The sequence below is a fragment of the Hylobates moloch genome, unplaced genomic scaffold (assembly GCF_009828535.3).
Source record: "Hylobates moloch isolate HMO894 unplaced genomic scaffold, HMol_V3 SCAFFOLD_9, whole genome shotgun sequence".
In the NCBI taxonomy this organism is placed as follows: Eukaryota; Metazoa; Chordata; class Mammalia; order Primates; family Hylobatidae; genus Hylobates; species Hylobates moloch.
In genome coordinates, this window is record NW_026652284.1 from 30,117,394 (window position 1) to 30,129,829 (window position 12,436).

The 12,436-nt window shown below is 36.5% G+C and overlaps 1 protein-coding gene and 1 pseudogene across 7 annotated transcripts in view; one reads left to right on the forward strand and one right to left on the reverse strand.

The window, feature by feature from the left end:
* Nucleotides 1-8,634, reverse strand: part of LOC116813205 (transcription factor BTF3-like) — a 34,315-nt pseudogene extending 25,681 nt beyond the window's left edge.
* Nucleotides 1-12,436, forward strand: part of NCOA2 (nuclear receptor coactivator 2) — a 301,828-nt gene that overhangs the window by 160,982 nt on the left and 128,410 nt on the right. Inside the window, exon 1 of one of the 7 annotated variants that reach the window (XM_032759597.2) lies at nt 1,849-2,300. The exons of the other annotated variants lie outside the window; for them this stretch is intronic. The gene's annotated coding sequence lies outside the window, so the exon portion shown is untranslated. Of the gene's footprint in view, nt 1-1,848; nt 2,301-12,436 lie in introns of those variants that run through there. 7 annotated transcript variants of the gene reach the window in all.

Sequence of the window (12,436 nt, forward strand, 5' to 3'; positions counted from 1 at the left end):
ATTTTCTTCATCTCTGAAATGATTTTGTTTCCTAATTGAATTTCTTTGCTCAGGTCTTTATGGAAACTTATGTTCCCTGACACCTCACTAATCATTTCAGGCTCTGTTAGTTGTTAGTGTTGTCTTCCAGAGTGGCCATGGTTCCCTTCAGTGACTTAAAGAGAATTAGTAAACACTCATTCTATCCTATTTATTTGTATATTGAGTGGTTAATTAGAGTAAACTAGGAGTTTTGGAATTGGAGTTGTTAAATTCTTTGAGTTCTGAGAACTTAGAGAATTTTTTGTATAGATAACTTTTATATGATAATGATAATAATCCCTTCTGGTATCTGTAATAATTCTTGGTTTTTCTTTATTAAAGAATGTAAGTTTGGCTCGGTTTACTTATGAATAATGCGGTTTATGTAAAATGATTTTGTGAAATGAAAACTCTCTGTCTTGATCTGGTATTAAAATAATCCGTAAAGTATCGACACACAAAAGAAAATTAATGTATGATTCCACTTCTATGAGGTATCTAAAGTACTCAAACTCATAGAAACAGAAAGTAGAGTGGTGGTTGCCAGGGGCTAGGGGAGGAGGAAATAGGAGTTGTTTAATGGGTGTAGAGTTTCGGTTTTGCAAGATGAAAAAGTTCGGGAGATCTGTTGCATAACAGTATGAATGTACTTAACCCTATTGAACTGTACACTTACAAATGGTTAAGATGATAAATTTTGTGTTATGTATATTTTACCACAGTTAAAAGTAAAATATATATATTAAAAATATGTTTTGCATTTTTGAGATGAGGAAGCCAGTTACAACCAAGAAATGTAAAATATAGTTTAAATTTCTGTTGACTTCGGATTAACAGAATCTGTCGTTCTTTTAGTCTCCTCGTGTACAGCGTTCTTCACTTTGCACATTGTACTTGAGCGTAGTTCCTTACACCATCTTTTCCCCCACTTTCAACTACCCGGCACTCTCACATTTAAACTTCTTCCTCAAATTGCTTGCTTCATGGATTAAGAACAATTTTTAATGTGAAACAAACCATAACCAAAGATGAAGTAGGAATATAATGTGATCAGCTGCTTTCTTTTGATCTGGTGCTTCTACTTGTTACTAGGGACATTTAAAAAAAATATGGAGCAGCCTCTGTGTGTCAGGTACTGTGCTGGTGTTTCCAGATATGTGTTTTGAGAGTCGATTATTTATCAGAAATGGACAAAGGTAACCAGCCTTAAAGGAACTTCTGATTATTATTTTTTAAGATCGCTTTGGCCATGGGAATATTTTTCTTCTTGGGACAAATTATGAATTACTTAATAAGGAGATATTCTTAACAAGAGTACATTTTGGTGTTAAAAAGTATGTTTACATGTGTTTTACTAATACAGGGAATTAATTCTCAGTATGTGGATAGCTATAATGTCTCCAAAGTGTTCATTATGCCAGATTTGTCAGATTTATATCATTGAGGGCAAAGCTCAAGAGAGTATATATTTGCTTTTAACTGCCCCTCACTGTTCATGGCCAATCTGGTACATCCTAGTGAAAGGAAGACCGTGCATCAGAATGTTTGTTTTGAGCATTTATTTTTAGCAGCAGATCTAGAAATTATATTTTCATTTTAGGGTATATATTTTTTATTTATTATGAACATTCCAAGACTAAATAATTTTAGACATGCATATGTGAGTGCATGTGTACATTGCATGCACGTGTGTATGTGTATGTGAGAGAGTGAGAGACTGAGTCTGAGACTGTGTGTGAGAGAGAAGGAGAGGGAGAGAGAGGGAGAGAAAAGAAAAAGACATTCCCTTAATAGCAGGAGGGGGTAGAGGCTTACTCGGTCTATTATCATAAAGCTCTGCTAATGTAGCTTCTGAGTCATGTGACTGCAGAAAAGGCTATTATCTCAATGAAAAGGAAACCGGGTTTTAGAGCAAGCAATAGAATAGAAGCAGGAAGAATTTTCGAGTGTTCCACCATGCTGGATTGTCAAAGGGGGATCTGTCTGATCAGCAGCTAAAAAAGGATTTGTGTGGCTAGTTTGTCAGCTATCGTTAGAAACAAATGATAGAGGAGATAAGCGGCGGGGTGCTCAGCATGTGCTTAGGTTTACATCAAGATGTGATGTTGGTTTGGGTTAACAGAGGAGATTTATCTCTGAGGCAATAAATTTATTGCTAATTGTGGGGGTTTTTGTTTTGATGAGTGATGTATGGTATTTGTATTTACATCACTGGTGTGAAGATAAAGAGAAGCTGCTGAGCTCTGATATGAACTGCAGAAGCTGTGGACAATTACAAGGTGTGTTTCAGAAGTGCTCTGACTTAATATTTAGTAATGTTCTTGGAATTCTGTGTGCTTGTGGATTGGATGTGCGGTGCGTTGTAGAAAGGAGAACTGAGCATGACAACCAGGCGGTGATAATGTTCTCGGGAACACATAGATACAGTGTGACCCAAATTGATTCCGTGGTCCTTATTTCTTTTGTGTTTGTTTAGTGTTTTTAAAATATTCCTTGTAGTTTCTTTATGTAGCCAAATACAGTGTCACGCTTGTTTTTAGGAAATATTTTGGTAAGCATTTTCTAAAATTCAGGAGGAGAATCTTAATTTTTTAGATGCAAATCTTGATTATTAAGGAATAAATATAACCATAAGCTTTATCTTTCTACCTTTACACTTTTTATCCTTTTCTAATTTCAAGCTTAAAGGGGAGCTTTGTGATAAATTTGAAACTATTTAATTTTTGATTATATGATAAGTTCAGCTTTTATTTTTGGTGGAGGCCTTGATTCAGTGATTTTTTTGTTGTTGTTATATGCAGTACCTAACTTTCTCAGATTGATCTTATGCTACTGTATGCAGAGAGCTAAATAACATAGTTAATCTTCAGACTGTACTTGTCTGCTTTTGCTCATGTTAATGCTATTAATTCTCATAGCAGTCTGTACCTGTCTCTTAACCTTGGAAAATGTAGTACTTGAAAGTCTGAGATTGGTGAAAGATAATCAGAAGCATTATCTGAAAAGGGTTAACAATTACACAACATATATTCGGAGAATGATTTTGCTAATGTTTTTCATTTAACTTCTAGAGCAGATGGGCTGAAGTGTATGTATGTTTCCAAATCACATAAGATTTTGAAACTAAACTATACTGTGTACAGTTCCCTTTTGAAATTGAGGTTGAAGAGGTAAGGAATGTATCAGGCAATTTCTAAGGTGTATAGACAGTTTAACAAAGAATTAATTCTTGCTGTCTTTTCTAATAAAAGATGAGAGCAACTCAAACATAATTTTTAATTATACTAAGTGCAGGAGATTCTTCTTTATATCTACAAGCCATATCTTAGCACAGTATAGTTTAATAAATCATTAATTTTATTAAATGGGATTTTCTTTTAAAAAGCAAACAACACTGGCACTTTACATAGAAAAACAGCTTGGTTCAAATAAGCAGTTAATTAATTTGGGATTTTTTTAAACTATAGTATTCTCCCACATTCATTTTTTTTTTTTTCATTTTTTTATTCACTGCTCTTTCAGTAACTCTCACGTTCTTGTAAGTAGTCTGTGAGACAGGGTTACATACATTTTCAGGGTTACATACCATTTTCCGCCCAGAAAGCACTAGCACCATATGTTAAATATTTTGAATAATAAAATTTTCAAAGTTGTATTGTTTGAGCTTTCTTTGTTTTTATTTTAATTTTAAATTTTATTTTGTTACCTTATCTAAACCTTTGAATGAGCCAAGACTTTTGTAATAATTAAAAGGTATTTTTATTGAGCACCTACTATTATTACAAGCCACTGTATGAAACAATATGGGAACATGAAGACAAATAAGATATCTAATCCAATAAGTTAACTTATAACTGGCATTGGAATCCAGCCTCAGTAAATGTAATTATCCTGTGTCTTATGGGAATTTAAAATGGCTAAAAAGAATAAAACTTATCTGGCTGTTGAGAGAGTACTTGTCTGATTTTGTGAATGGCGTTTCATATGAGCAGGTTCGGATGGTAGTTTTAACTGGTCTGCATCCATGCCATTTCATTTTCCTTTGTATCAGAACAGAAATGCTTTTTCTTTTTTTTTAATAATCTTCTACAGCTAGAGTAGTTTTTGTTCCTGATGGTTTTGTTTTTCCCCTAGGACATAAAATATCAGTCCTTTGCAAATTTAAAGTATTTTCATAAACAGACTAACATATTGAGTTATCTAAACAAACGGTATTTACTTTTAGAGGCTGGGGAGTGAGGAAGCACCCCAGTATTATTATTGGAGTTAAGAGGTGCAGGTGTTGAAGTCCAGGTAGTGTCTAAACAAGCCAGATGTCTAGCTTACAAATCCTGCTCCACTTCAGAATTCCAACCACGATGATTAACCACAAATATCATAATCGGGTCTGATCTTGTCAGGCTGAGGGGGTTTGTTTCTTGGAACGCGTTGTAATTTGTAGAATAGATAGGGTAAGAACAGGTAGAATTAAATGTGATCTTAGTATTCAGTGTTGTAAAACTCAGTGAAATGTGTTCATAGGACCTTTTTGTTTTTTGAGAAGGTAAAAGTTTGGGAAGATTTAGGCAGGATTAAAGTACAGAGTTATATTTTGGAGACATTTGAATTCGGTGGAAGCCAAGGGAATATAAGATTCAGGAAGTGGAAAAGCCTGTGCAACAGCCAGCAAATTTTCCCACAGTACCTCTTATAGGATTTGCTCTAAAAATTATCACTCAGAAATGCAGAAAAAGGTTTAGAATCAGTTGGCTTATCTTCTCTCACAGGTGTTTTGGTCCTTGTCATTAAAAAGGTAAGACTTTGCATTTTTTAGCATGCGTTTTAGTAGTGATGGCTCTTTTCACCAGGTTCATAGTTAACATGCAGGGTTACGGCTTGTAGTAATCACTAATATAGTACAACATAAACATACATTTGCATTATTTTAAAGATAACATGGTTATTGCTATGTATGTTTTATTAAAGATTTTATAAGAAACACCAAACACTATAATCTTGACATTGAATGATTGTTTCTTCTTTAAAAGTCACTCAAGATTAAGAAGTATGTTGAGATAGAAGCTAGATGTTTGGTTTCATCATTTTAGATGTCAAATCCAATTATAATAGTAAATTGATTGGCTAGAATAGTCATAAAAGCATACTATGAGGCTTATGTTTAAGATACCTGTTTTGTTTCCATAAGTCCTTAAACTGTAGTCAAAATGAATGATAAATAAACATAGTATTGAAACCGTAATAGCCTTTTTATTTTTAGTTCTACATTAATTGGCTTTTCCAAGTTTTGCTTTCACGTTTTAAATGTGAAAATGTCCATTTTTATGTCATTTTTACATATGCTTATTAAAAATAAAATTTTAAAGGCTTTGTTTTTACTTTTTCTTTTGATGAGGAAAATGACTTTTGCAAAACAATTAACAGTAGTTTTAAAGCTTATCTTTTATGTAGAACTTACATGCCAGGTCCTGTTCTATGGACCTTACATATATTAATTCAATTCCTGTTTCACAGTTGGGAGATGGAGACATGGAGAGGTGAAGTCACTGGTCCAAGCTCACACAGCTAATGAGTCAGTGGTGCAGGATTTCAGCCCAGGTAGTTTGCCTTGAGAGTCTACACTCTAAATTACTATGTATATTGAGTTCAGATGATGCTGGGTTCAGTTAGATTTGCTGATTTTGAATGAGGACAAGATGAACATAACGGACAAGGAGGGAACTATTACAGTTGAAGTGATTTTTTGTTTTTTAATGTTTGTGCTTTAGTGAACTTCTGTTTCATTTCAAGTACATTAAGAGTAAGACATTATTTAAAGAGTATTCGGTCTGCATTGAAGACAAACATATTCATGAACATTAACTCCCAGCTAATTCAGAAATCTGCTGTAGAGGAAGGAGAATGAAGGAGAGCATTAAAATTGGGATAGCAGAGATTGTTAAAACAGATTGACTATGAATTGCCATGAGATTAATTGGGTGGGGAGAAGCTTTGTAGTTCTGGGATCTGAAAGAAGTGTGTTGCATATTTTCTTACTTAGTTTCTTTTCCTTTTTCTTGGCAAATGGAGAACTTGCTGCTTCCGAGGTCCTTTACTCACTGCATTGCTATGATGGAGCATTCAGGTATAAAAACCACAGAGAATCCAAATAAAGATCCTTGTTTACAGATACCAGGGATTCCATAAAGAGGAAGAAGGTATACAGACCCTTCCCAAGCGCATAGTCTTTGAATCAGTAACTACAGATTAGAAGCAATTAGAAGTCCACCTTCCTTGGTGGGACGTAAGAGCCTCTTGCACAATCTGGACCTGCCCCTCCCACTTGGACATTCTCACTTAGTCCCATATTCTACCTTTAATGTAACAGCATTGATTCTCCTGATTTCACAGGAGTTCTGTTTTATAAAGTTGTGGGAAACATTGAACTGGCGAATTCTGAGGCATTGCTCCTAGTGGAAAATTGAGGGTTAGGTTCCTGCAGGCCTCTGATCACATCATCTTAGTCATCTGATCAATACATAACCTTATGTGTATTTCTGTTTAAAGACAACTTATTTAATATGTAAGTTACATAATATTGTTGATTCATTAAGATTGCACTCACAGCCAACAGCAATGTAACTCCTGCCTGAACAAAGCTTGTCTAACATTCATATTTTCTCATAAGGCACATCACAGCCTTCTGGCAGTTAGGAACCCTATATAGCATTCCAGCATTACACATGGGGGCCATTTTCGACATCAGAAGAACAAAAATGCAAAAAATGTGGCCCTAAAGAGACTGTAGAAAGATACTTGCTTTACAATATGAGAACTGAAACAAGGCAGTGCATCTCCTGTTTGAATAGGGAGTGTTATTTGTGGAGCACCTACAATGGGCCAAGTGTTTCAGATAATAATGACAATAATAATGAAGGCAGCTTATTTTTATGAGGGTATTTCTGTATACCAGGCCATGTACTTTTCTGCTTTATCTCATTTAATTTTCATTCAAACTTGTGAAATAAATGTTATCTGCAAATATTACAGACATGGAAACAGCTTAGAAAGGTTAAGTACCTTTCCTAAGGTTGTGCAGCTAGTAAATGGTGGAAGCAAGAAATGACTCTGAAGCTTATTATTATCTGGAGGTTCAAGGCCATGTTAGGAGATACAGTCAAATAGGGCTGTCCTTCTCAATAGAGCTTCTTTGTTGGAAAGGGGTAGAGGGCCACATTTCCCCAAAGCCTTTGTGTCTGTGTGATAGTCTAGATATGGAAATCTGGAAGGATTGGGCACAAGAGATTTATTTCCTGTGTGGAGAGGTTGGAGAACCGTGAACTTGTTGACTGTGGTAGCAAAGGTGGTCTCTCAGTCTGCTTCTGCTCTGCCTGTCCTGCCAGCTAACCAGCCTGTTCACACTCTCACTGCGTATCTTTTCTCTGCCTTGTAACTTTGGCTCATTCATTGCTTCTTGTAACTTTATTATCTTGTGATTTCTTCCTATGTGTCTTTTTAGCTGTTGTTTTCTCTTCTCACTGAACAATTCTCTCTCTTAATTATCCCAAAGACTGAGAGAACCTGACTGAGCCCACCAATCACCATTGTCTTTGTCTGGATAGAACTTTTGTGCCAAGCCATCCCCCTAGACCCTGGCAACCTGTAGATTGGATACCTGAATCAAGTGCTGGGAGGCAGTGTCTCATGGTGTTGTCAGCGTGTCTTCTGTGTAAGGAGATGGAGAAAAGCTGCCTTATATCAGCAGGTTGTGGGTCCTTAGGAAGAGCTGTGGGGATGGATTGTTTGGTCCAGAATAGAGTACAGTGGAGTCTTGTACTACATGACATTTACCAAGAAGATCAACGAAGACTGTAGGTCTTGTGTTTCTTTATGCCTAAAATTTGAAGACCAATTTAAATTCTCTGGTTTTTCTGCTTGGTGGTTGGTAGAGTTTAGTCTTTCATTTAGATGATAAGTTGTTATATATGTTTATCAGAATGAACCATTGTTCAAATATATTCAGTTACCGTTGCAGGGCCGAAACAGAATTCCTGTAATGACCTGTTTGAGGCCCCTTCTGTCCCACCTGGTTTGATCTCCCATCACCTCCAGATATTTCAATTCCCAGGTAAACTCAAGGCAGTTGAAATTATATTCTGGAACACAGTCTTCTAAAGTTGATTAGAAATGTTATCAGAGTACCTAGGATTAAGTAGGAAAAGGCAAGGTAGCAGATGTAAACGGGAAGTTGTTTCTTATACAGGGGTTAATGTGAGCAGAACACACCAACTACTGTGAGACACAAAAATCTATTGTTTCTCTAGAATAGTGGGTCAAGATTGCAGATATGGAGGGAAATGGGGACACAGTTGAGCTTATGGGGGCCTGAGTCTGTCCTGAATGTCTAAACCACCTAAGTTCTGTATGATTTTGTGGTTTGGGCAAGTAACGTACCATATTTGCTGTTGGTTATGGTCAGTACCTGGAGCTGCTGAGAATGGTTTGGGTGCTAGAAATGAACAGAAGCACAAGTCACCATATCCCAGTGACATAACTCAAGGAAGATTTGGGTAAAGGGAAAATTCATACTTCCTTGGTCTCCAGGGACAGACAGTCCACAGACTTTGAGGATGACATGTTCGTTTTTTCAAATATGTTTTACCTAGATCATTTCCTTGTGTTGTTGTTGGCAACTCTCCTGTTATGTATTTCTAGATAGTTATTTAATGGCATTTCTTAGACAATGGGAAGAATTGTGCAGAGGATGGCATTTGCAGTCAGAGCTTGGTTTCAAGCCTTGTCCTGTGATGTGAGAGGTTTGAGACCTTGGAGAGGTCACTTTACTTCTCTGAATCTGTTTTCTCCTCTGTAAATAGGAATGATATTTACATTGTAGAGCTCTGAGAATCAAATAATGTCATGCGTAATACATTCTTCCACACTATACTAATTACTAAGCACCTAATATATTGTTATTTTGTTTGTTTTTTAAACTGCATATTTTGTCAGTGTGGCATCTCTTGTCTGAAATATTCCTTTAACACATGTGTATTTTCTCACCTATGTATGTTTCCTCTTCCTAAGTAGTTTAAAACACACACACACACACACACACACACACACACACACACACACACGCATGCACTTATTCATTGACTAAGTTATCCATGAACCTGTCATTTCTGTCTTCTGGAGCAACATGGAATCTCATATTTCTATCTTAATCACGTTTTTAATTTTGCCTTTGTTTTGTGGTTTGTGGGTACATTTGTTATTTTTAGCATCAAGTCGTTTGGCTAAATCATATTAAATTGCAATCACCTAAAATCGCCTGGTTATTTTGACTTAAATGACTGTCATCTTTGGTTTCCCTTACTTAGAACTTCACACAGTTAATTTTTTTTTCAACCTAATGGCAAGTGTCTGTGTTTGTTCTTGGAGTAGTTATGCTGGCTATGAAGAGTATGTAGTAATATGCTAAAGCTTTGTAAACTCCCTTTTTGTTGTTTTGGAAGATGGAGTCTTGCTCTGTTGCCCAGGCTGGAGTGCAGTGGTGTGATTTTGGCTCACTAGAGCCTCCACCTTCTGGGCTCAAGCAGTCCTCTCACCTCAGCCTACCTGGTATGTGGAACTACAGGTGCATGCTAGCATGCCCGGATAGTTTTTGTATTTTTTTTCTTTTGTAGATACAGAGTCTCACTATGTTGCCCAGGCTAGTCTCAAACTCCTGAGCTCAAGCAATCCTCCTGCCTCAGCTTCCTGAAGTGCTGGGATTACAGGCATGAGCCATTGCACCTGGCCCTAAATTTTAACAGATACAAAACTATAAGTTCATACTTAAAAAAAAAAAAAATAGGAAAATACTGGATGGAATTATTTACTTGAGATGAGACATGCACAGTAAGAAGTTGGGAGAGTAGCAGTGCATCAAATAATGAGGCAGTGTCCTAGAGGTAAAGAGTACAGGCCTAGAGTCAAATCCTGCTTCTGCCAGCTGTTGGCTGTGTTTGACCTTAGTCATGTTACCTGGATTTTCATTCAGGGAATAATAATAATTACTTCATACAGTTAATTGTGAGGATCACATAAAATAATACAAGTATACTACTATACCATAGTAAATACTCAATGATGCTACCTATTTTGGTGAAGTAGCTTCAAACTCGACAGCAGTTTGTAAAGCAATTTATTCCGTGAATATTAAGTACTTGTGCGTCAGGCATTCTAATAAGGGCCTAGGATTTTTTTTAAATGAGAAATACTTCGTTTCTGTCTTTCAAAGAGCTTAAAATATGGTAGAGAAAAGACATAAATAAGATAGTTATGATACACATGATTAATGGTAGAGTTATATGCAATTGTTCTTCAGTATTATGGGGGATTGGTTCTAGAAACCCAGTGGAGACCCAAATCCACCAATGCTCAAGTCCCTTATATGAAATGGCATAGTAATTGCATATAATGTGCATCCTCCCATATACTTTAAATCATCTCTAGATTACTTATAATACCTAATACATTGCAAATGCTATGCACATAGTTGTTATATTGTACTGCTTTTTTATTTGTATTACTTTTATCTTTTTTTTTCTTTTAAGTTTCAAATTTGAGATTGGCTGAATCTGCGAATACAGAACCACAGATACGGAGAGGGCTAACTGTATAGGCGTTTGGAAGACAGAAGAGGGGAATTTAATCTTGAGAGGAAGAGTCAATGTGAGCTAGGTCTTAAAGATGAGTGGGAGTTAACCAAAAGGAGAAGATATATGGCTTATTGCATATATGACAAGCAAAAGAACTTAGGTAAGAGCTGGTATGTAGTAAGTGAGGAACCATGTGCATTTATAGTTCCCGGGCAAACAGAAAAGGACAAGAAATGAACCTGGAGACAGAGGTATGGGCTAGATCATAAGGCACCCTGTATTACGTTTGAGGAAGCACAGGCTTCGTCTTGGAGGGAGTGAAGACCATTAAAGAATTTTAATCAAGGAAGTTATCTGGAAATAAGGAGACTTATTTTGGATAATCCAGGTAAGAGGTGATAAAGACCTGAAATAGAAGCAGTAGTGATTAGCAAAGTGATAAGAAGAGAGACTTGAGGATCTTGGAGAGGCACAGTTATCTTACTGATGATTTGACAAGAATACAGAAGTATAAGGAGGATGTTCAGTGGATTGACATCTTACACGTGGGGCATTTTGGGGGCGGGGAATAAAAATGGATGTGTTTAATTTTCTGAGTAGTCACTTAGCAGGCAGCATGATTTTTAAGGTGAAAGCTTTGAGAGGTGAAGGCTGGAAAGATTTGGGAAACCTGCAGGGATAACTAGTACCACCAAAGATACTATAAAGCAGCAGTTCTTAATCCTAGTTGAACATCAGAATTATATGGAAATTTTTCAAGAAAAAAAATTTGTTTTTTGAGACAAGATCTCACTCTGTTGTCCAGGCTGGAGCGTAGTGGTGCGATCATAGTTCACTGCAGCCTTCATCTCCCAGGCTCAAGAAATCCTCCTGCCTCAGCCTCCCGAGTAGCTGACGCTACAGGTGTGCACCACCATGCCCAGCTAATTTTTGATCTTTTTGTAGAGACAAGGTCTTGTCTTGTTGCCCAGGCTGGTCTCTAACTCCTGGGCTTGAGTGATCCTCCTGCCTTGGCCTCCCAAAGTTCTGGGATCATAAGCGTGAGCCACCGCGCCTGGCTTAAGAGAAATATTGATGGTCATACCACACCTCTAAAATTTCTGATCTAATGGGTCTGGAGTGGTACCTGGTTATCTTGGATGTTTTTAAATATTTTTTTAAATTTTTTATTATGGTAAAATATCCATAAAATTTGCCATTGTAACTATTTTAAGTACACATTTCAGGAATGTTAAATACATGAACAGTGTTGTGCAACTATCACCATTATTCATTTCTAGAACTTTTTCATCATCCCAAATAGAAACCATTAAAAACTCCATTCCCTCCCACTCCCCAGCCCCTGATAATCTATGTTCCTCTGTCTCATGAATTTGACCAGTCTAAGTACCTACCTCATATTAGTGAAATCATTCTTTCATTTAGGATATTCTCAAGGTTTATCCATGTTTTAACATGTATAGTACCATATTCCTCTTTAAGGCTGAATAATATTCTATTATATGTGTGTGCACATTTTGTTTATTCATATGTTGATGGATATTTGGGTTGTTTTCACCTTTAGCAAAGCCTGTTCACCTATTATGCTGCTTTGAGCATGGATGTACGTATGTCTGAGTCTCACATAAAGTTCACATCTTTTGGGTGTATACTTAGAGGTAGAATTGATGGATTATATGGCAATGGAAAATGAAAATCAGGTGGTTTTTATATATGCAGCCATGGTTGAGAACCTATGGTACAGAACAAGGGTTCTTAATCTGGAGGATCCATAAATGGTCTTAGTGAATTAGTGA